Source organism: Trachemys scripta, chromosome 2 (genome assembly GCF_013100865.1).
Source record: "Trachemys scripta elegans isolate TJP31775 chromosome 2, CAS_Tse_1.0, whole genome shotgun sequence".
In the NCBI taxonomy this organism is placed as follows: domain Eukaryota; kingdom Metazoa; phylum Chordata; order Testudines; family Emydidae; genus Trachemys; species Trachemys scripta.
Genome location: NC_048299.1, coordinates 27,768,699 through 27,794,553, shown reverse-complemented (window position 1 = coordinate 27,794,553; position 25,855 = coordinate 27,768,699). Strand labels below are relative to the sequence as shown.

General features: G+C 44.1%; 1 long non-coding RNA gene across 1 annotated transcript; it reads left to right on the top strand.

Annotated features, from left to right (window-relative positions):
• The first annotated feature begins 11,775 nt into the window (after positions 1-11,775).
• On the top strand, positions 11,776-16,225 carry LOC117871523. The gene is made up of 3 exons (XR_004644261.1): positions 11,776-11,910; positions 12,618-12,759; positions 15,034-16,225. It is a non-coding gene; the product is annotated as an uncharacterized LOC117871523 (long non-coding RNA).
• Positions 16,226-25,855: the final 9,630 nt, after the last annotated feature.

Genomic DNA, 25,855 nt, shown 5'->3' with positions numbered 1-25,855 from the left:
AAGATGTTAACCTGATAGCCCTGGAGACTAAAATCTTCCTAGGACAGATACTGTATAGTATAATCAGTGAGTTTTCCCACACCCACCACCAATGTGCTTCTGGCCTTTGGAATGAAAGATTAATCTAGTCTCTGTGTCCACTGAATCCTGAGCCTCACTGCTTTGATTGCTAACAAAAGTGCCAATTAGCAATGGAGGTTTTAGTAATGTTGACACATGTCCACTAGGAACTGAACTGCAATCCCATAGGCCACTGAATAGAGCCATCGGAAGAGCTGGATGTGAAACCTAGGGCCTTCTACACTACAGGGGAAATTCGATCTAAGCTACGGAATCTGAGTTATGTGCGTAACTCAAATTGACATAGCTTAGATCTACTTCCCGTGGGGTCCACACTATGCGATGTCAATGGGAGACGCTATCCTGTCGACTCTCCCTACTCTTCTCAATCCGGTGGAGTACAGGAGTTGACGGGAGAGCGATCTGCGGTTGATTTAGCGGGTTAAACCCACTAAATCGACCGCTGATGCATTGATCGCTGCTCATCGATCCCCCGGTAAGTGTAGACAAGCCCCTAGAGAGTTGCTCTGTATCCTATTACCAATCCCCAAGCCATCCAGTCTCCCCAAAGCAGAACTTATTAATTTATGTGTTTTATATTGTCCTGGCTTTCTCCCTGTACTCTAACACTAGATAACTGACAATGGTGACACAAGTGGTCTTATTCAAGGATGGGGCTGTGACAAGTTCAATGGGCAGTGGACTGATTTGTTGCTTTGGGTTTGAAAGCTCAGTCTTCCATGAAACCAAAATATATATTCAGGGTGGCATGTTTTTGATCTCATACATGCTGGCATAGTATACTTACAACATCTATATAGAATGTCTGGAATATGGATTATTTTACATTGTATTTGATAAATGTAGATGTGAACTACTATGGGACCCTCTGTAAGTTTCCATAGGGGATATTAGTCCATAATGGTTTCAAAACATTTTGGTCTGATCACCATAATTCTGAAAGTAAATTTCACATGCTAAATGGAATCAGGTGACAGACCACCTGTTAAGGGCAGAATTAGAAGGTGTTCTATATTTTGACATGATGTCAGAAGAAATAATGTTCTGTTTTATTTCTGCAAAGATGGTTAGAATACAAGTGTTTGTTATGCTAGGGAAGCTGGCATTAATCCCTGAAGTCAATGTTACCCATACCAAGTTATGGGACTGCACAGTGAACAGATGTGCCAGTGCATCTGCACAGTTCTTGTGGGAAAATACAAACTACTTGTATTTTCACATAAGTAATGCTTCGGGATTGGGGTTGTCTCTCTGCCTTGGAAAAGCACACAATTCTTAGATTAAATGCAGACATCTGCAAATTGATTTTGTGGTAGTGATCAAGTAATCTTTTTATAGATGTTCCATAACTGTGCATTATGAATATTTGGCTACATTTTATTAAAGTACAAAATTCCACAGACGTAACTGGTTGTTTCCCCCCCCTCTAAGAACTTGGATCAAAATGATGCCATTAAAAGGCTCTTGAAGAAAGACTTGGGGTGCAAAGAAAGTAACATGGAGAGCAGGTTCTTTTACATTCATCATATACAGTAGGCAACCACTTCCTCATGCCTTACTTATTATGAGAGAGTTCCCAGAAGACAGAAACCAATTAACTCTTTATTTTGGCAGTGATGATCTTAGGTGTTCTGTTAATGGGCATTATTCTTGCTAAATTATAGATGAGCCTTATAGTAAGACAAATGCCATTATCTAAGTTATTTATTCATGGGACGTCATCTGTAGCATACCCACACTAGTTTTCCTCAAAGTTTAGTATTGATCATTTGCTCTAATCAGATGTATCAAGGGATGCTAAACGATTCAGCAATTGCAGCTTTGAATATCAGCATCTATCTCTGGGTGTCTGCCAGGCCATAAGTGAGTGCTGAGGCCATGTCAGGCATTAGGGAACAATAGCAATAAGTGGGGGCTTCCTGTCTGTACATTAAGATAAGTGGCTGTGGGTCCCCCAAACTTTATAATGAATTATCATTAATCTGCCTGATTTGGTATGCCATTACTGTACTTTTTCCAGCTGAGTCTGAGTTCTTATAGTATCTTCCACAGAACTATGGTAAAATGATATCCAGAAGGATTGCTAGTGGTGGAGAAGGTTCCTGCTCTCCTTAATGGTATCAGTCGGTATCCACTTTCTCTTTCCAGGTAAAACCTTCTAAAGTCTACACTACAGACCTATATTGGTGTAACTATGTTGCTCAGACACACTCCAAGTGTCATAGTTATACTGACCTAACCCCCCGTGTAGACAGCGCTATGTCGACATAGGTGTTCTCCCGTCAACATAGCTACCGCCTCTTGGAGGTGGATTAACTACACTGATGGGAGAAGCTGTCCTGTCAATGTAACAGTGTCTTAACGTAAGCACTACAGTGGCCAGGGGTGGCTCCAGGCACCAGCACACCAAGTGCGTGCCTGAGATGGCAAGTCGCTGAGGAGCGGCCTGTCGGTCGCCGTGAGGGCAGCAGTCAGGCTGCCTTCGGCGTCATGCCTGCAGGAGGTCTGCCGGTCCTGCGGCTTTGGTGGCAATTCGGCGGCAGGTACACCAAAGGCACGGGACCGGCGGACCTCCCGCAGGCATGCCGCCGAAAGCTGCCTGACTACCGTGCTTGGGGCGGCAAAATACATAGAGCCGCCCCTGACAGTGGCACAGCTACATTGATGCAGCATTTTAAGTGTAGACCTGCCCTAAGAGGAGTATAAATAGTCTCTGTTCCACAGAAGGTATGAGGCTCAAAGCTAAGTCTAACATCAACCCTCAGTCTGAAGGCAATTTAAGATGATGCCATTTTGTTTCAATTGTCATTTATACTGTTTAATGAGGGTCCAAATGAGAAGTTACATCGTACTCTACCACAGCACAGTGAATAACTCTCAGTAGTCTACATTAGGCAGAAAATGTATATCATTTTTTACATTTTACCTCTTGACACCAGAATTCAGCATTGTCTGATGCTAAGTGCTGAAGCAATTAGCAGATCTGCCCTCTCTCCTTTTCCGTCACTGTTGCGGTGCGTACCACTTAAACAGTAAGACACCATTTACAGTGCATTTGTGGACAATTATAGCACACCTTTGGTTGTACTAAAAGACATAAGGTGAAAGACAGGGTATTGATAGCTTCCAGAGATGTGCAAAGTCACCCTAAAACCTTGCAACACACTCCTACAGCGTGGGTTCACTATTATGAAATGAGATCTCTATTTGAAAATTAAGGGGCCAACTCTTGAGGGGCTGACCCAATTCCATTGAAGTCAATGGCATAACATCCTTTGGGAAAGATTCTATTTTCATTTGTAAAATCTAGAGGAACTCCACTGCAGATAATGGAATTACAGTGCTGGGAGTGTAACATCAGGCCTGTTAACTTCAATGGGTGCAAGAGATGAGACTCATTTTTTACTCAATGTTCATACAGGCAAACTGCTTTCAGACTAATTAAAACTGAGTGAAGAATTTCAGGTTTGGCTCCATCTTGGGAGCTAATCATTAAAGTAGAATGTTCTACTAGTTCCTATCAGGAGCAGCAGAAGCTTCTTAAAACAGGGGTGAAGGGGAGGGGCACCAGACCCCAAACCATCGCCCTGCCCTCACGTCACCCCGCACCCCTCCCCGAGGCCCCGCTGGCTCCTCTCTGTCCCCACCCTGCCATTGCTCACCCCTACAGCCAGTAAAAAGTGGAACACTTTTAAAAGTGGTGGGGCCATGGCCCCCTGGCCCCGCCCTGTTCCGGAGCCCCTGGTTCCCATGCAGTTTTGTGTAGTTGTGTAAAATCTGAAACAAGTGTATTTGTTTAATCAAAGGCATGCTTATCTCTGTAAAATGATTTATAATATGGTGTCTTTACGTTTGTCATTCTTACCTAGTGGATTCTATAAATTTTTAAATTATACTTTACTACAGCCACCATTTTTGAAAAAATCTGACCTCCCTTCTGATGCAAGCTCTAGTAAGAGACAGCATGTGCATCTTTCTGTTACAATAGGATACACAGTCCTCCCTATCCTTATTGGAGCACAGTGGTCCCATCACTTCACGTAACCCCATCTGCTCCTATTTTGAGACATCTATTCTTTTAGCTCAGGGAAGTCTGTCAACATCTCTGGGTAAGCAGCTGGAGAAGCTGCTGCTGCTGCTCTCTCTGCAGCAATCACAGACCATGACAGCCCAGGGAACAAGAGTATTGGAATAGAACCTGGTTCTCCTAGTGCAGAGCACATCACCCACGCTTGGGCTGAGGTTTTCTTCTTTTGTGCATGTCATGCTGCAGCAAACAATGATTTTAATTAATACAATTAGGAATGATTAAGCTAAGTCCTGTAAAATAGGACAACTATCAACAGGTCAAATTTCAAATTTTTATCACAGAATAAAATTTTCATAATGAGCATAAGTTCCACTTTCAAAAGGGATTTAGGCACTTAGAAGTTTAAATCCCACTGACTTTCACTGAGATTTTTTTTCAAAAGCACCTACATGACTTAGGCTCCTACGTCCTGAATATTTTATCCCAAGGACTAGTGCCCACGTCCTCAAAAATATGTAGGCTCCTAATTTCCACTGATGTCTAGGGAAGTTAGGAGCCTAAGCACCTTCAAGAGTCTGGGCCTACATCCACAAGGGGCACAGACTCAGCATTGCAGTGCCTAACCGTAGGTACTTGCTGCCCAGTGGAATCCACAGCCCTTAGTTAGGTGCCCAGGCTCCCTGTACAGTGCATGGAGAGAGCTAGGCACCTAAAAATGGGATTCACAAGAGCCAGAAAGCTAAGCAGGGAGCTGTTTAGCCGACTCTGCTGTTATGCCGACAAAATAAAAACCACCTTGACAAGAGCCATAGAGCTTTTTGCGGCAAAGTTAAAGTGACGAAGCATCAGTGTAGACACTGCCATTCGTTATGTCGACATAACTGGCCTCCCCCAGTATCCCGCAATGCCCGTTGTGACCTCTCTGCTCACTGGTTTGAACTTGGCTGCCCTGTAAGCATGCGCCCTCCTGCCCCCCTGAAATCACAAAGCTGCTGAGGATGTGGCTCCGGGTAGGTAGCTGAGGAGGCAGAACTCGGAGGAAATCACAGAACCACAGGCAGGCAGGCAGGCAGAGCGGGCTGCTGTTGTGCTGTGCAGAGCCGGGGCTGATGTGTGTGTGTGGGGGGTGTCCCCCTGTACCCCAGGATTGGTTGCTCAGGTTGCTGTCTGAACTTAAAGACACAGCATGCCAACACACTCACTCTCCCCCAACACACACACTTCCCCAACACACACTCTGTTTCTGTCTCTCCTGCCACACACACACACACACTCCCTGTCACACACTCTCCACCCCTTTCCCCCCACATACACTTCAGTTGAAAAGCGTCTGGCAATCTAGGAGGATGCCCACGGAATGATGGGATTGAGAAACCTGCCCCATGTGATGCTATATTTGCCCAACGAGCCACTGCAAACCCTTCCCAAAGCACTCTGCAGCCAGTTGCACAGTGGGATAGCTACCCACAGTGCACTGCTCTCTGTGTTGATGCAAGAGCTGCTAATGTGGATGCGCTCTGCCGACACAAGGAACATAGTGTGGACATGCAATAGCGGTTTAATTAAAGTGACATAACTTTTGTCAACAAAACTTTGTAGTGTAGACAAGGACTTAGACTAAGCCTGATATATGCTACTAACACCTGCATGAGTGGTGTGTAATGGAGGCTGGGGGAGGCTAAGCCTCCCAAACTTCTGCTAATGCTCCCCACCACGGCCCCAGGGCTGGGCCATGGTGGGGCTCAGAGCAGCTTGGGCGGGTGGGCCGGGGCTTGGGACTGCTCTGCTGGGCCTTCTCCGGACACAGTGGGAGATACAGGGCTCCTCTGGCCCCAGCAGGCGAGTGCAGGGGGGTGAGGAGTGGGGGTGGGACCTTGAGCAGAAGGGATATGGGGCTAGCCTCCCCAAACGGGGAGTTCACGCACCGCCCATGGTCACCTGATTGCTGCTTCTAAGTGACATTACATAATAATTACTACAAGTAAGACTATCTCTCAGGTTCTCCATTTCCTGGGGAGAAAAGACTAAAGCCTTTTAACTCTAAGTCTAAAAGGGTATGTCTACACAGCAAAGAAAAACCAGAGGCTGACCCATGCCTGCTGAGGCAGACTTGCAGGGCTTGGGTGAAGAGGCTGTTTCATTGCTGTGTAGACTTCTGCAGTCAGGCTGGAGCCTGAAGCTGGAGCCCCTCAGAACCCACATGGCTGGGGTCTACATAGCAATGAAATAGCACTGCAGCCACACAAGCCTGACTCAGCAGGCATGGGCCAGCCTCTGTTTTTCCTTTGCTGTGCAGACATACCCAAAGAGACAGGGAGTGAATACTGGATGGTGGAAGCACCAGTACCAGACACAGAGTCACCAAGTATGTATGTGTATATGTGTCAGCAGTTCACCAGAGGAGCAGGTTATTACAGATATAATCTGTATATGTAGCGGTCGATGTTTAAATGTTCCCTGCCTTCTATGACATTACCTGATTAAAATATCACCATATAGATCATTGTTGCAACCATTGTTATATACTTGCAACAAATCTTGTACAAAATGTGGCATGTGAGATGTCTACGGAAAAGTTATGACCTGCTGAATATGATTGTGCTATTTGTGTGCATGTATCATTTTTGTATTTGAAGTTATGAATATTGACTCTACACCTGTATTTCAAATGTTTGCTCCTGAGATAACGCCCACAAGGTAGCTAGCCAGCACATGTTGGAGGGACTATTCAAATTGAATGGCCCATCAAAAGAACATTTAACTGACAGACAATGGACCATGGGAGACGCCTATCTACAGATAATGGACTTTCTGCTATCAGAGGGGTAGCCGTGTTAGTCTGAATCTGTAAAAAGCAACAGAGGGTCCTGTGGCACCTTTAAGACTAACAGAAGTATTGGGAGCATAAGCTGGCGAGAACTGGCCTGCCTCCCAAGGTCTGTGAAAGTGAGGGATCATTGTCCAGGATGGGTTGTAGATCACTGATGATGCGTTGGAGAGGTTTAAGCTGAGGACTGTAGGTGATGGCCAGTGGAGTTCTGTTGATTTCTTTTTTGGGCCTGTCTTGTAGCAGGAGGCTTCTGGGTACATGTCTGGCTCTGTTGATTTGTTTCTTTATTTCCTTGTGTGGGTATCGTAGTTTTGAGAATGCTTGGTGAAGATCTTGTAGGTGTTGGTCTCTGTCTGAGGGGTTGGAGCAGACGTGGTTGTATCTCAGTGCTTGGCTGTAGACGATGGATCGTGTGGTGTGTCTGGGGTGGAAGCTGGAGGCATGAAGGTAGGCATAGTGGTCGGAGGGTTTTCGGTATAGGGTGGTGTTAACGTGGCCATCGCTTATTTGTACTGTGGTGTCTAGGAAGTGGACTTCCCGTGTAGATTGGTCCAGGCTGAGGTTGATGGTGGGGTGGAAGCTGTTGAAATCATGGTGGAATTCTTCCAGGGTTTCCTTCCCATGGGTCCAGATGATGAAGATGTCATCAATGTAGCGTAGGTAGAGAAGGGGCGTGAGTGGACGAGAGCTGAGGAAGCGTTGTTCCAGGTCAGCCATAAGAATGTTGGCATATTGTGGGGCCATGCGGGTGCCCATAGCGGTGCCACTGGTCTGGAGGTATATATTGTCATCAAATATGAAATAATTGTGCGTGAGGATAAAGTTACAGAGCTCAGCAATAAGTTGTGCTGTGTCATCATCAGGGATACTGTTCCTGACAACTTGTATTCCATCTGTGTGTGGGATGTTTGTGTACAGAGCCTCTACATCCATGGTGGCTAGGATGGTGTTTTCTGGGAGGTCACCAATGCATTGTAGTTTTCTTAGGAAATTTGTGGTGTCACGGAGATAGCTGGGAGTGCTGGTGGTGTAGGGTCTGAGTATGGAGTCCACATATCCAGACAGTCCTTCAGTGAGAGTGCCAATGCCCGAGATGATGGGGCGTCCAGGATTTCCAGGTTTGTGGATCTTGGGTAGTAGATAGAATAACCCTGGTCGGGGCTCTAAGGGTATGTTGATTTGTTCCTGTGTTAGTGTAGGGATCGTCCTGAGTAGATGGTGCAGTTTCTTAGTGTATTCCTCAGTGGGATCTGAGGAAAGTGGTCTGTAGAATTTAGTATTGGAGAGTTGTCTGGCAGCCTCCTTCTGGTAGTCAGACCTGTTCATGATGACACCAGCACCTCCTTTATCAGCCTCTTCGATGATAATGTCAGGGTGGTTTCTGAGGCTATGGATGGCATTGCGTTCTGCATGACTTAGGTTATGAGGCAAGCGATGTTGTTTTTCCACAATTTCTGCCTGTGCACGTCGGCGGAAGCATTCTATTCTGCTGTGACTAGGCAAAATGCATGGACATATGACTTGCCCATGTGACTCCAAACACTATCTTGTCACCTGTAATCTTCCACTAACTGTGCTGAGGTTTTTGTTTGAAACATGGCAGACAATATAAAAGGCCCTGGAAACCCCTCCATTTTGCCTCTATCCTGCTCCAGTCTCTGGAATATGAATTTATACTAATGGGAGCATTCTTCCCAATGGACTGAGGACCTTCCAATGATTTGGAAGCAGCCAGAGACTTGACTTAAGACAGCAGTTTATTCCATCACTGCTACAAGCCTGAACCAAGAACTTTGCAATTACTGTATTTTAACTGTTCCAATTTTAACTCTCACCTTCTTTCTTTCTTTCTTTCTTTCTTTCTTTCTTTCTTTCTTTCTTTCTATGAATAAACCTTTAGATACTAAAGGATTGGCATGAGCATGATTTTTGGGTAAGATCTAAGTTATTTATTGACCTGGGTGTGTGGCTGGTCCTTTGAGATCAGAAGAACCTATTAGTGATGAGACTGGTTGTAAAGAACCACTCACCTTTAAATCCAGTGTTTTCAGAGGAAATGGCTTTTATAACTTCTTGTTAATCAGTGTGGTGAAAAAGAAGTTTACTCTTGTTGCTGGTTTGGTATGTCCTATGGGGGATTAGCTACCAGTCTTGGGGTGTATCTGCCCTATTTCTCAGCAGTTCATCCTGAATTTGGCATCTTCAATTGTGACCCACTGAGGCACGATTACACCTTCCCTCACGGATGCTTTGTAGTCGATGTTTTAATGTCCCTTGCCTTCCCTCATGGATGCTAATCTACATTCACATACAATCTGTTTTTAATACCTTGCATGTCATTTGCACTTTTATTGATAAATGAGCATCAGAAAACAGATTTATCACTCGTGTGACTTTCTTCTCAGTGCTGTATAATTGTCAAGTAGTATTTATTTATGATTATTGGGCCATATCCACATATCCACTTTCTCGAATAATCTTCGACTGAAATCAATATTCTGCCTCATTTTTATTATTAAGAATCACACCAGAGTATCCACATGATAACTTCAGACTAAAGGGGACTCCCTTTTCTTGTTTTGAAAAATATAGGATTAAATAATGGAGATGGTGTTTTTAAAAATATATTGCAGAAATAAAATGATTGCTGAATATGAAGTCCAGTCAAAGCATATTAAGGGGAAAATTGTCAAGATGCACAGGGATTTACCCATGCATCTATCAACTAGCACTAATGGGAGTTCCATCCATACACCTCTGGATGCTGTTTGCGTAGACCTTATCTTCAGCAATCATTTTATTTCCACACTTTACTATCCCCATTCTATAATGTAACCCTCTATAATTTTTTTAAAATACTTTTATCAGTCTTGATCAAGTATGTTAGTTGATAAATTGTTGAGAGGTACAGACTGCAAAGAAAAAATGCTATGAGACATGCTGTCTCCTAGAAACCAGACAGCAAATAGCTTTCAACAACTATTTCAGACTTCCAAGCACCCTTCACTTCAGCACTCTCCAGATGTAATACTCTGCAACATTACCTGTGCCTTCAGCTGCCTAGAGAAACTTGTGAGGCAACCATAAGAAAGCAAAGTTTAAATGAGGCTTCTCGATATCAACATATCAAGCAACCAGAGATCTGCAAATGGGCAACAGGGGGATTATGAGCATGACAAAAAAACTGTTTGGTTAGCTAAGATTGAGTTGTGTAATATCAACAAGTAGATTTTTGTTACCAGGACTGGCTCCAGGCACCAGCTCAACAAGCAGGTGCTTGGGGCGGCCAAGGGAGAGGGGCGGCACCTGCGGCAATTCGGGGGCAGCAGGTCCCTCACTCCCTCTAGGAGCGAAGGACCTGCCGCTGAACTGCCGCCGCCGATCGCGGCTTTTTTTTTTTTTTGCTTGGGGTGGCAAAAATGCTGGAGCCGGCCCTGTTTGTTACACTCTAAGGACCAGGCTGGGCCTAGAGAAGGACATGAGCCATGATGTGGGTACTGCAGGCCTGTATCATGCCAGGAGCAACTGCAGTGTGCTAGGATTGCACGTTGTGCTTAGAAAGGAGCCCATAGGACAGAGCAGTGTGTGCTCTCCACTCTGCATCCAACCAATTCCACTGGCTAGTGAAGAGGGTGGGCTATGACTGGGCTTGGAAGAATTCAATTTTTATCATAACTGTCAATGTCAATTTCACCAGACACACAAATTGAGGAAAAAATATTTCCAGATGATAATAATTGAAATTTTCAGATAGGCAAAGTAAGAAAAATGCAGCTTGAGAACTTCTTAGAGTTTGATTTAAGGCTAAAATTTTGATATATAATGTTAACAGTTTGTGTTCTAACAGTTATAAAGCTTTAACTTTTTGAATCTCAGCACTGGCTGCCAATAATTATCATCTGACTCAATTTCCCACAACCCATAATTTGTGCAATTGTGAAAATTTAAATGCATAAAAATCGAAAAGTCCTTAAAAACAAACATCAATATTGTCCATCAAAATTATAAAAAAATAAAAATCTAATTCTGCCAAGCCTAGCCATGACTCAGATTCCTCCCCTACCATTCTCACTCCGTTAGTATAGCTTGACCCTCAGGGGCACAATGACGAAGCAGGGAGCAGAGGGACTAATTATGCCTGGTCCCTGCATAGAGAGAGAGAGCATCTCACATAGGAGCCAGGCACAAAAAAGTCATAAATTTGCCACAATAATATGCAGTCTTCCACCTAGTGCCTTAGAACACAGCCTACCTCCTAGGAAGGCTATGAGGAGACATCAGGTAGGCAGGCATTAGCTCCATTGAACAGAAAGGAAAACTGTGGCAGAGAGGATAAGTGACTTACCCAGAGTAACAGAGCAAGGCAAAATCAGCATGAGGAATAGAACCCAGGAGATTGCAATTCCCATTCCTGTGCCCAGACCACTAGACCTTGCCTCTGTCTTCCATAGTAATAGTTACTATGGTGATGACCTACAAGAAAAAGTAACATTTGCATATGTATTTACTGATCCTTATGGATTTCCTTTAATTTCTGTTCTAATAGATTAGAAACAAAGGACACACTTCAGGAAGCCTCTAAGTGGTTGTGCTGGGTGGAAGAGAAAAAAGACAAAAAAATCTTCTCCCTTTGTAGGCATGCTCCTGCTTCAACACCAGCACAATTCAGAGCCAGCACGCCCTTGAACCCTAACTCTAGCTAGCAGTCTCCCATGGCTCCTAGGGGTGTAGTCTGCTGTGTTGCGGGTGTGGTCAGAGTATCATCCCCTCTCATCAGGCAGTATGTTAACCCTGTCTGCAGCAGATATAAGGAGCATTGGACAACACACTCCTGACAGCAAGCCACAGGATCCCTGAGGCATCCAGTTTGCAACTGCACTGTACAGACAAAATGCATTGAACATCTCTTCTCAGCTGCTCCAGCTATTTCCATATCCTCCTCAGTGATCCTCACAGTAGCTCCAATCTAGTACCATTTTTATTATATTTGTATTTCAAGAAAGATTGCTTTAGAATGGTCAAGGATTATGGGTTAAACTGGGTTTTTTTCTCCATGTTAGTATATAAACCCGGCTCATATGGAGATCTAGTCATATATTTAACCTTGTTAGGAATGTGCTGTTACTTGCAGTTTTCACTATCAATAAGAAAAAGCTATAACATTCTGTTTTAAGTAAAAGGTTTATTAAAGTCTATTTGCCTTATATCCTTTTCCAGTTCTTTTTTTTTTTTCTCAAGTGAATATTCAGTGGGTTTACTAGGCTGTGAATTAGGTTACTATGAGATAGCAATCTGGAATCTGATCTCGGTTTTATAAGATGTGTGTAAGCCTGATCTTGAAAGGTTTGGAAGGATGATCTATTTATCCTCAGTAAAGACAGTTTTTATCTCACAGAACCAATCTCCTTTTTCTGTTTGCTCCTACTTTGAGGTTGTAATCCTATGTTTGTGATACTACAAGCATTCCCACAGCAACAGATTATGATGTCACAAGCAAAGATTTATGAATCCCTTGCATGGAGAAACAGGAAGAAGGGCTCTGTTGACGTCCCCCTCTGCAAACACTTTCTTTAGTAATTACCCCAGTGGGAGGAAACTAGTCCCACAGAAATTATATTTTAACCATCCAAGTGACTTGTTACTAAAGTGTGACTGAACATGGATTTTTGTCTTTAGGTTTTCTGCTTTAAAAGCCATTTGTGAATCCAGATGGAAGGATTCTGAAATCCTTTCAGATGATTTCACAAGTGCCACTAAAGAAAGGAGGAGAATGCATCAACCTGGACAACATCTATATCATCCCTCTCCACAAACAAAGGTTTGAACTGTACCCTTAAATCTGTACCTGCTTTGAGGGCAACGTGGTGCCCAGGTGGGATTTCCCCAGCTCCCTGGCATGCAGGGGAACATATAAGCTGCCCTAGACTTTAGAATGGTGCTGATTGCTTCTCTTTATGGGCCTTGCCAGATCCATAGACTGGGGTAGTGTTTGAGGTGTGCGGGGGTCCAGACCATGACCCGTTTGGGGCAATTTACATGGTTACACCACTCTGAGGGAGCAGGAATGGGATACGGCTCCTTACACCCTTTTCTTCAATGCATTTGTACAAGGCTCAGAGACAATAGGACCCCAGAAATATATCAGTTACTGAAATATGTAGTGAAAATACACAACATACAAAGGCTACAGAGTATTTGGTCTTGCTTTCCAGAGGAAGGGAACAACCATGATTTGGATCAGAACAGGGACTTTAAGTGTCCTTATTCACATGCCCACAATTGATGAGATTTATAGTCACATCCCTGGAGGTCAGCATACCTTTATGGTTTGAGTCTGGGTTGGATTCAAATCCAGAAGGAGCCTGTTTTCCAGATCTAAATCAAGCGCAGCACAGGACCGCAGAAATTCTGCCAGAACAGCTGTGATGAGAAATTATGATTCTCTCATAAGTTTGTCTGAGGTGACAGCCATTTGGGGTCAATACCTGTTTATCACTGCTTGTGAGTTCCGTGCTGTCAAACCCAAATCCAAGCCTTAACCAAGGCTGGCCTTTCCAGACCTGGAAAGCCTTCAGACTTGGGTTGTCGCTAACTTGAAGAATCAGAAATGTAACCGACAATCTTGGTTTTCTGTTTTTCCTCTACCAAAAGGTAAATTTTCTAACCTGTTTCTTTATGAAGATAGTCTTGAATATTGCAAATCAACACAAATTGATCACTAGAGTTGAAAGCTGTCACTGATGTTTCCTAATGCTCACAAGCTAGGGAGGAACTACACAATCTTGCTGAAATGGTACGCATGATATCTTGATTACCATGAGAAAATCTTTTTTTTTTATTATGCAGAACAGATTGCAGCAGATTTACCCGCACCCCTGAAACTTGTCTTGGCAATGCCTGTACTGTTGCTTCTACAAAAGAGAACTGTCTGAAGTTTAAATTGATCTAGAATGTTCTGCAGTCATGTCAAAAAAATGCCAAAGCTGGACCTAGCTTTAACTCTGGGTTCAGTCTCAAGCCTTCACTCCAAATTCTGGTCCAAAGTTAATTCAAATGTGGATCCATACATCACCTCTATGTCCTAATATTAATCACACATGAAAGATAAGTACCAGACCAGGAACAGGTTAGAGGGTTGGGTCACCATTTTTAGATTCTCTCAATAATTATATCAGATTTACGTCTTCTTGATGAAATAGTACAGACATTTTTGATTATAAATAAGCAGCTGTGACACCAAGAGAGGTTGGCTGAGGTAGCAGGGAAGTCTAGTACTTGGTTCTTGATGTTATTCCCAAAGATTGTTACCGTTCTACATTGTAGTGACAAGGTGGGTAAGGTAATACTTTTATTGGCCCAACTTCTGTTGGTTTAGAGACAAACTTTCAGGCTACACAGAGCTCTTCTTCAGGGACCAATGTGGCAACAATAACACTGAATATGTTGCAGTGTCACTTTGTTTTAGAAGAGAGATTTTAAAAATCTATTCTAAAACAAGACCAACAGAGTACACAGTCCAGAACAAATTTTACTGTAGCACTCATATTGATTTATTTGGGGGAGGGGGGCAGTTCATGAACTATGAACTGCTGAAAAATAAATTGACACACATTCATTGGCTTGAAGTGGTTTCCATCAGATACAGGGTTTACAGTTTGGTTCAGTGACTCTCAGCACCCCCACTATACAAATTGTTCCAGCAGCCCTGCACACATTTAAAGTTTACAGTCCAGAGGAAAAAGTATGCTTACAAAGCCAAACTCTTTTCAGTGAATGTTAATTCATGATAAAATATTCAAGGTCCAAGTTTTTTTTTAAATAGCAAATTTAGAAAAAAGGACTTGGCTAAATTTCATGAACTATTGTATCCACAATCACAGGAAAGGCACACACCATTTAAAAAAAAAATCAGTCCCTAAATATGTTGACTGTCAGGTGAAATATGTATAACAAAACAAATGATGTATGTTCCCTTACATGCCTTATATTAACCTTACTGCCAAACTTTCCTTAAATAACCATCCAGGTAGAATTCTAGCTGTGTATTTTGTACATCGCTCAGCCCACACTATAATTTCTTATGTTTCTGTAGGCCTGCTTCCTGAGGATGTCAAGCACTTCACAAATATCAATGAACCACAGAAGTTAGGTAGCTGTCATTATCTCAATTTTACAGTACAAAAACTCAGGCACAGAGCGGTTACGTGACTTGCCCAAAGTCACACAAGGAAGTCAATGACAGAGATGGGAACAGAAGCCCAGAGCCAATGACTCACAAGATCATCCTTCTTCTGTATAGACTATAGAATTTCCAGCAGACTAAAAGGCCCTGCTACCACAAAGAGTACTGCATGGACAGAGTGATCTGCCCACATGGTTTTCTTTGCAGGAATGGGAACCAGTTCTGCTATAATGTACATTATGGAGGACATGACTTTTGTTTATCCTAACAATGTTTTCACTATGGCAAAAAAATCAAAAGACCAGATTCTCGGTCCTGCCTTGCTTCCTTTGTACCACTCAGGCAACACAAAAGGAACAGAAACATGCCCCAATATGAGGAAGTTCCTAGCAGGCACAGGATGCAGCTCCATTGCCTGTAGTCCTTCGTCCCTCCAGCCCATGGCTTAGGGCACATTCCGGGAGGGGAAGAGTGTTTTGAGACCTGGGGAGTGTCCAGAACACAATGTATTCTGGCAATCCCCAGCTGCCTATGATCCTCACAGGGATGAGCCCATGTAGTTTAGGGCAGCTCCCAGGCTGCTCTATCTCATGCCTAGGATTGGGCAGAGAATTAGCAGGCTGTAAGTAGTTCCTTGATGGAAGTAAAAAGATAGTGGTAGTCTTCCCAGTGCTACCTGCAAAATAAACTCTGCCTCCATCAGATGCCACCTACAACAGATTGTGAAGATATTCCAAATAAGATCACACATGGCACTGGGCTCATTATGTTATTCTCCTCTCTCAATGGAGTCCAAATACACCCATGTGCTTTGCTAGCACATCAGGCTTTGTTTCCCTTCCATGAGGCTTGTATAGCCCCGTGTGCTTCTTGATCGTGGCTCTCCCTGCATTCTGCTAGGCTACTTGGCCTTGGCTCCTTCATGACTGTGGGGTAGGGGGGAGGTTGGAGCTGAATTCTCTCCCAAACCATTTCTTACATACTTTGATGAACAGTGAAATAGCCAATGATGTTAGTATTTAATATATCTCACTGGCATTGGAGTTAGCACTGAAAGGGCTGGAGCAAGGCATACCAAACAGCTATTTGGTGGCATAGCAAGCTCCGGGAGGGATAGGGGAGGAGCAGGAATGTGGCGTGCTCAGGGGAGGAGGCGGGGAAGAGGCAGGGCCAGGGCGGGGATTTGGGGGAAGGAGTCAGAATAGGGGCAGGGAGGGGGAGGAGTTGGGGCAGGGACTTTGGGGAAGGGATTGGAATGGGGGTGTGGCAGAGGCAGAGGGGGGCTGCCTGTAGAAGTCGGTGCCTATGCATATTACCATACACTTTAGGCTTATTGTCATCAGGGTTCTAAAATAAAAAATGATCATCTGAGTTAGAATAAAAATAGTAAATTGGCAACATTCAGGAGTCTCTTCTCCCATCAATATGTGATTGTAATTCTGACTGGTATTTATGAGAGTAACGTACATGGAGAAGAGGCTAGAGAGCAAAAGCTTTGCCAGGTTCTGTTTTGACATGGTCCCTGAAGTTGGGAGGCTTATCTGCACCTCTTTGTGATCTCCTTTTTCTGCCTCTCATCTTCCTGGTCTTCTCTCAACACAAATAAATCCTTTGGGCTTGCAATGGTTTCTCCTAGTTTTGAATTGACTCAGTTAGTCAGGGGCGGCAGGTTTGTATAATTTTTGGTGGTGCCCAGAATGGGTCCAAGTCCCACCCCAGCCCCACACCTGCCTTGTAAGCTGATATATATATATTTAAAAAATGTAAAAATGGACTGGAAACAGTAAGCATTTATATTGCACAATGGGGAGTAGTGGGGGGATGAAGGCTCTGGCTGGGGGTGAGGGCTCGGATGGGGCTGGGGATGAGGGGTTTGGGGTGTGGGAGGGGCTCAGGGCTAGGACAGAGGGTTCCGGTGCAGGGGTGAGGGCTGTGAGGTGGGGCCGGGGATAAGGGGTTCAGGAGGGGGCTAAGGGTGGGACAGAAGGTTGGGATTGCAGGGGTGAGAGCTCTGGCTGGGGGTGCGTGGGTGGGGCTGGGGATGAGGAGTTTAGGGTGCAGGCAGGCTGCCCCAGGAGGACTCCCCCCAACCCTCTCCCTGCAGGCAGCAGCGAGCTCCGGGGGAGCCTCCCCTCCCTCCAGCAGCACAGTCACCCCACACCACTGTCACTGCACGTGCTCCTAGGGCCCCTTTCAGGTCCAGGGGGTTACACTTCCCCAGAGCAAGAAATCCTCATTCAAAAACAAGAGCAACAAGAGTTCAGAGGGAAAACCGACAACCAACAAACTCCCCCCCTCCAACTCTGGAGAGAAATTGGGGCGGGGGGAGAGACTTCATGCTGCACTCTGGGAGAAACCCTGAAAGGAGCTGCTCATGTGCAGGAGGTGCAGCGAGACGTCCTGCTGGCCATGGGGCAGCAGGAGGCTACATTGCACCCAGGGAGACAGAGGGGAAAGAAGCTGGCTCAGTGGGAGTGGGGGAGGAGGAGAAGTGGTGAAGTTGTTTGCAGCGAGGAGACAGGAAAACAGCCGAGTTTCTCCCCCCAAAGTGGAGATGGGGAGGAGGAAGCCTGGGGTTGGGGGGGGGGGCGGGGTCGGAGTGCCCTGGCTACAGCTACAAAGAAGGGAAACTAGCAAAAGAAAAGAAAAATGAAGGAGAGGAAGGGGAAAAAAAAGTCCAAGGCAGGCTGAGCAGCCACCTGGGGCTCCATGAGCTGCTGCAGTCACTCACTCCTCTGAACCTCCACCCAAACTCCTCAGCCTGCTGCCGGTGCCACTCTCTTTTGTAGCCAGCAGCAGCAGCCAGCAGCGACCGGCGAGGGAGCGCAGCGCAGAACTGCAGGGCAGTGGCCTGCTGTCCAGGGCACAGTCAGGGACGCTCTCGGGGAGCCATGCAGGGGAGGCAGGCGGGGCCGGGGGAGAGACCTGGCCCCAAACATTGGTGGAGCCGTGCCCCCGTGCTCTGAATATTGCTGGAGCACAGGCACCACGGGCCCATATACCTTGCCCACCCCCCTGCGGTGTTCAAACGTTAACTTGCATTTTACTGGCTTTGTGTTTCACTAAGGAGAAACTATGGAAAAAGGACAAGAGAGAAACAATTCCAATTTAAAAAACAATGGGAGAAGGGTAGAACAATGAGCAGAATTATGAACATATGCAGAGACTACAAAACGGGGGAGAAAGGGAGACAGAAAAATTGCAATGGAAAAATAAATATAGTAAGCATATTGCTTATTGCTCAGACTGGGGACAGCCTTGCTTTTGGGGCAGTCTCCTACACCTGATACATAGCACGGGCGTCCTTTTCTATTTATATATATATATATTTGCTTTTTAAAACTGAATAATTGAATCATTCTTGGGGGAAAAAAGCTGGGAAATTGCACCTGAAAACCCTCAAAAAATGATCTGAGAAATTAACAGAAATCTCTCCCTCTCTCTGTGGTTACCCATTCCTATTCTGGTTTCTAGCTGCCCCAAATCACTTTATTCCTCCCTTTGGCAACAGTCTATTGAGCAAAATCTCAGGTCTGGAATGCTCTCTGCTGGCCTCTGGTCTGCTGCTGTATTCAAATCTCATACACTCTTTGCCAGATCTGCTGAGACTGGTGATGGCATTTCTGCAAGAGCAGGAAACAGGCCAGTCGGGGTACAGGGAGTAAATGGAGTTATCTGTGGTTTTTGTTGTGCTGTGTTGTTTGTGGGGTTTGAACTATTGTTTATTTAGGTTGTTTAGATTATTGTAATATAAATAATAGCTCTGATTCAATTTGCAGTCTGGGCTGAGGTTCACGTTGGCTATTATGATATCTGAACCGGTTTGCCCATTCCTAGAATATGGCACATGCCCTGTCAGTGTGCATCACAGTTTCATAATAATATGCTGAGTTACGCTGCTCTCTGTGAAAATTAAAAAGTGATTGTGTAACACCTCTGTACTACTGAATACAGTAATATGAATGAACCTCCAGGACCTTCCAGGCCCAATAAAAAGGCCCTTGAAATAGGGTTAGCCTTAGGGGTGAGTAAACCGGGTGGCTGCTCAGCATGCCTAACACTAGAGTGGACCACTGACATTCTAGGTTAATGTTTATCCCCAATTAATTATTGTTTTGGAGGGGCATGAAATTCAGGCTTGCCCAGGGCACTGTTTGACTAAAGGCCAGCCATGTCTAGAAGCCCCAGAAGGCTGCAGATCTTGGCTCTGTGGGAGGGCAAGCTATTCAGCAGCAGACCAGCTCTCCTCCCATGGCCCACAATGCTCAATTCAAAAGAATTTTCCATCCTCCACCTGTGGCCATGAAAGGGAGCTGACAGATGGGCTGTTGTAATGGGCCATTGTGAAAATAGTACACATTTAGCAGAAATGCTGAGGATGTGTGTTTACAGGAGACTTTCATGGATTTTTATTGTAGACTAGGAGGGCTCCACAAGAGCCGCTGCAGGTCTGCTGGGTTAATTCTCCAGGCAGAGGAAAGATTTTTTATTTATTAAAAGCTGTTGGAAAGTAAACAAGGGTCATTTGTGTTAGGGAAAAAAACACCTTGAGAAACATTCAGTTCGGATACAAGTGGCCACATTTTCAAAATTGGCCTGTAACATAGCTATTCCCTCCTCCTCCCCCTCTCCCCCCGCCCCAAAAATCCAGTGTCAGAACAGTAGGAAATCAGAAGCATCTGAGCAGGGCAGGGTGGCCAGACAAGTACTGATAGGATGGGGGGCGTGGGGCTGAGGAGGAAGACACAATGTGAGCAGGGAAATCAGAGGGCAAATCGTGGAGAAGTAGTGGGAGACTGGAGGCTGGGAGGAGAGAATAAGAAATAGCAGGGAGCCAAAGACAGAGAGAGAGAGAGAGAGAGAGAGTAAAGGAGCAGTGATAATGAGGAACCAGAGGGAAGAAAAGGTGCCGTTACAACAGGACTAAGGCAGTGGTTTGTAGTCAAGGAAAAGGAGACCTGGCATGAGGATATGAATAATGAGGTAGTGCCATTTTGCAATTGGGAAGCTGGAAGGGCAAGTGAAGGGCTAAAGGGATCACTAACAGGGATAGGAGAAGAGGTAGATGGGATTTGAGCAGCCTGGAGAGGCGAGGAGAGCTGATCAGCAGCTGGGTGGGTAGGTGGATGCAAGTGGCAGATGGCTGGCAATGGCTGCAGCCATGTTCCAGCTGGCAGGGCAGGAACTTTAGCTGCCTAACACTGGTCAGTAGGATGAAGCAGCATGCTGGTTTAAAATCAAAGGGCATCAGGTCTCCAGGAGCCCCTCAAGCCCTGATATGCAAAACCAGTCCTGGCTCTCAGGCATTAAACCAATAAATGAGAAGAGGGTCTACCCAAAAGCCCACATCTGATATTCCCTTCTGTGGGTCACACTCACATAAAGTCTAGCTTGAAGCTCATGCACTGAGGTCTGTGTGACGGGTTCCCCCCGGGGTGCCACTTGGAACTGGGATATCACTGAGCCCACTTTTCCCACCAGCCTGGGTTCCCTTTACTCTGTGCTGCTGTGACAGGCTCTCAAGCCTCCTTCCAGCACACACATAGGTAGTGACACACCCAGCTGCAGCTATATTTACACAGATGCTGAGATCAGCTCTGCATGGGAGAGCTCAGTTAAGGAATTGCCCAGCACCCAAGTGCACCCCCCCCCCTGTAAACGCAAAATTGTATCATCTTGCGCTGCACATATGCAGCATAAGCTCATAAAATTCGCCCTCTCCATCAGCATGGAGGGAGACATGCAACAGCTTTGTGCCCCAAGTATGAGTTCCACACTGGTTTTAGAGACAAAACAAAACAAATGTATGAACTACAAAAGCTAAGTTTTATGTGATATGAACTACAAAAGCTAAGTTTTATGTGATGATAAGTGATAGCAAATGGATCAAAGCAGATTACCTTAGTAAATAAACTGCAAACTGAGCTTAACACACTAGATAGGTAGGATATGAATTAGCAAATTCTCACCCTGAGTGATAAAAAGGCTGGCAGATTCTTAAGGCACAAGTTGCCTTGGCTTTCCCAGGTTTTCGTACACAGGCTAAAAATCCTTCTAGCCTGGGATCATCACTTCCCACAGTTCAGTCTTTGTTCCTCAGGTATTCCTCAGCTGTTGTTAAAGGGAGAATGAGGTCACCCCATGATGTCATTTTCCCGCTTTTATATCTTCTCCTCATTTGCTGGAAAGCTCTTTTGCTGTGACCTGGGTCAAATAGTTCCCATTGTGTAGTGCTATCTCTGAGAGGTTTCTATTGAATACAGTTCCTGGGGTAATTCTTGTACTTGTGTGCATTTCCTCAATAAGCCATTAACATTGTTTGGCCTTTTTACTGTTGTACCTGAAAGGCTGCTTGTGGGTGTTTTCTACCTCACGACATGTTTCAGTAACACATACATCGCAAACTTTATAACTTCACATACGACGATAACACATACAATCCAATGAGATATTACTGTTTAGCAGATCAAGACTTTTAGAATGACACCTCACAAGGCATACTTTGTATAAGACATATCCTAATTACATGACAGGTGAATACTGGGGTGTTGGGGTGTCAGTCTGCATAAAATGGATTCTGATCTATGACACCAGTGTCAGATAGGAATAATTCCATAGAAGTCAGTGTGGTGGTACTAGTGGTAAAACATCCTCTCACCTTTCTCTGAACCATGCAATGAATCTGCATCTTGACTTGCAACTCAAGATGACAAACTCAGGCCAATGGTGCAAATAATTTATGGTCTCTTTCAGATTGTGTTTGGCAATCAAATATGTATATCTATATTAGACTATGCAAAAGTTTGACTATAACCCACATCAAATAAAGGTGAGTTTGGGCCCCAGCCAAATCCACCACCAACCAGCCCAGGTTCACAAACTTTTCCAGTCTTTGATTGATAGTGTTTGCACAGCCTAAGGCTGTCCCCGTAGGAAAAGAGTGAAGCCTTCCAGTGTGTGTGTATGCCCCTTGCACTCAGTCTACCAACACTGGCAGCAGGAACAGGATTCATTCCTTTCTTGCTGCTCTATGATCAGGGGAAGCAGTGAACCTTAGCTGGCTGTCCCCTGAAAACAGAATATGGGCATTCAGCTATGCAGTTCTCCCTGAAGACTTGTAGAAGAGAACAACCAGAAGGTATTCTTTATTCCAGCTAGCTTGAGTATCGGAACAGCGAAGCTGTGAAAGCATGGGCTTCAGAGCAGGCTAGCCACCTGAATCGGTAGCCAGGGTTCTGGGTGAGCTTGTACAACCCACACTGACATCCATGCTGCCATGGCTTCACTTCTCTGTTATCCAGTCTAGCTAAGGTATGTCTCCATATGCAATCACACCCTATGATTACAGTATGGACATACCCTTAGATTGGATGACTGGACAGCCAGGACACAGTCCCTTAAAGTTAGCACAGAGAAGGATGTAATTAGGATCTCTGGGGCCTACACGAAGGGGCAGGGGAGTAGTGAGGGTCAACTTTGCATGTTGTCTCAAGATTGGACCCAAGAATCTTTCTGAAAGCCAGGATTCAGATGTGTTGTCCTTTCTGCACTGAGGCAGAGTGTGCCCTTTAAAAATAACTGTACTTCACTGAGCAGTTTGTGCCTCCCAAACACACAAAACAAAGTGCAGTCAGTTTTGCTGGTGGTTTCTTTCCAGAATTCAGTCAATTGTTAATAATCATGTTGTCATTCTTTTTAAGGAGTTGGCACCAAAACTTTATTCATTCCACTTAGAAATAACTGCCACCAACCTATTACAAAAACTGTCATTATCTCACAGTCACAATCTTGACATGTGTAAAGTAAAGGTTTATTTTACACTTCAAGAGTCAATGTGTGCAGCTGACTAAATTCCTTTAGAACCGTACAGCCTGCTCCTGTCAAATATTTAGGAAAATAAAAGTTGGTGTAAGGAAAATATTTGCTTTTGCTAGAAGATAAGTTGCCCTTTCTCTATACAAGAGAAAATGTGGTGCTTTCTCTTCTTAAAAACAAATAAACAAACAAAACCAGCGTTTCCTATTTACTGTAGCAGTTTTTATCAGTAGCAGAAAATGAAAGCTGAATCAGTTTCCTGTACATTTCATTTCAAGCCACACATCTCTCATTTTCTAGCTATAACAATCCTGAAGGTTGATGGGGTCACCTACACCCCTGAATAGTTTGCAAAGAAAATTCTAGAGACAGTTTGGTTCACAGTATGTGTGACTTGCACTTTGCAACCAAGCTCATACTGTCTGATTATTCTTGGCTGGCTCCCCTCCACAACCCATATTAAACCTAATCCTGGTGCAAGGATCTAATCGGTGTAATTATAGACCTAGTCAACAAGCCCAAGAAAGTGAGAAAAAAAGCACTTGAGGTTTTCCTGTACTTAATCAGCTCCTGTCCTTCCTTCTCAGACTACATTATTATAGAGATGTCCAACCTTCACAGTCATTGTCTACACCAGACATTTTCCCATCCATTTACAAGCAATGGTATAGGTACCACTGTAGACCAGGCTCAGGTATTTTTACCACTGCAGGTGTCCGTGACATGGTGACAAACATGCCTGAAGCCAGTCTATTCTAGTTCTTCCCTGTTCGCTAACACCCATGAAACTGCCTTTGCTGGAGAACAGGTACAAAGAGTTTCAATGGGGAGTAAAGCTGGTTGGGAATTTTCTGACAGAAGATTTTCTGAAGGAAAATTTAGGTTCCAGAAAAATCAATATTTTCCATGGAAAATTTTCAATTTTGCCAAAAAATCTTGATTTTTCCGTTGTGAAAAGCAAAATGAAACAGATTGTTTTGAATCAACTTGCCTCCAATTGGAATATTTCATTGTGTTGAACTGACCGGAAATGGTTCATTTTGAGTAATTTCAATATTAAACTGCACTATCCTATTATGGTGCATTGCTTCCTGGGAGTCAGCATCTGGGCTTCCATTCTTAGGAAGAAAATTCTGATTTTCACTCAGCCGTTGTGTAAAGGCGCTCCCTGTAGCCACTTGCCACAAGTGTTGGCCTCACTCAGAATCGCCTCAATCCAACGAGTGGCCAGTAATTGGTGCTGCACCAGTACTGACCGCTAAGCATAGACAAGGATACACAGGGGATTTTGCAACGATTTAGCTAATTTAAGTTTACCTTTATTAGTAATTGGGGTTAACTCTGATTTGTTCAGTTGGTCCAACCCTTGGTTCAATCTTGTATACACCTGGGGTCAGCACTGTGGCCACCATCCTGATTGCTGAACTGGGGCTATTACTCAGTGCAGCTTAGTCACGGTTCAGGTACAGAACAGGCAGGGACAGTCCAACCTCACGCCAAATTGTTTCACTCCTGAACGCACCAGTTCTAGAAGGCATTGATGTTAAATGTTGGGGGCTTTCTGTGTGTACTGTAGAAACTAGGACTCAGAATTATTCCCACACACAGTCCTGGCCCTTAGACTTCTCTTTCCTGCACAGTGAATTCCACTGAATAATTCTGAATTAAAAAAAGACACTGTTTTTGTAAGATAGGAGGGATCATAGGCTAACTAACAGTCATTGACTGTTAACAACTTTCAGCCTCTACCAACCCAGATCAAATATGATCATAAGAACCTGAAGTTGAAAGGCTCCATAGCCTATTGCTAATCCCCAGACCTATCCTATCCCTGAACTTTTAGGCCTCCTGGTTGCATTGCATTTTATTGCATTTCTGTCCATGGCAGTTCAGCTCTGGAATACTGATTATTGTTATTGCTACTTTTATCAGGTTTGAGGGGTAAACCATTGTTAATGTAAGTGATCGTAAGTTTCTCCTCCTTCTGATATAGTATTATTTTTGTGATATGGGCTTTTGAGAAATCTTTAAGTGGTTTGAGTTTAGCACATGCTTTTATTTACTGAGTTGTGTAATCAAAGTATTTAATGTACTTTTGAATAAATATACTCTTAACAAGTAGGTTATAGATAAATGAGTTTTTGTCATTCAGGAAGACTGATTTCATGGAAGTTAAAATGTGTTTTAATTTTAAGGTTTTAATAATTTTAAGCTTTAAATATGGATACTTGCTTAGAACGTCTTAGTGAGTAAGTTGTATTTACATTTTATAAAGGTTTTGTTTTGCTTTGCTTATCTCAGCTATTAAGTTAAACCATCCAGACCTCTGTAAGTTCTGAGAAAGTTGATGTCTGCTTTATAGCACTGAGCTAGAATTAACATAAATTTAAATCAGCGTAATGCAAAATGGCCTGCAGAGATTTCCCATTGGCAGGGGGAACATGTAATTTAAGCATCTGAAGGGACACCATAACTTAAATGGCCTGCTTTGGAGCCATTCGTGTTTGAATTAACTTCTTTTATTTGTGTCCTTCCCAAATTGTGCTGGTTTTAGAATGGTGACACAGGCCAGCAGTTCTCTCTCTGAGGAGAATGTGCTTTTGTGCTGATGAGCTTTGTGGGTTATCATAAAACTTAAAATTCAAACTCTCATATAATAGTTAAAAATCAAATACAGCATGTGGCAGCAGCAGGAAGTACACAGCTGTAGCATGTGCACCTGTCATATCATTTCATGTCTCCAGTGACTATTCGGATCCTGGCACATATCATTTGAACATAAATAGTTTAAAATACATGCTCATACTCAGAGAGAGAAAAAAGTTACTCAGTCTAACTGTAGCAACTCTTACCAATGGGAATTTAATGACCTCTTTAGAAACACCATCTCAGTGACACAGCTACACTGCCGTAGTCT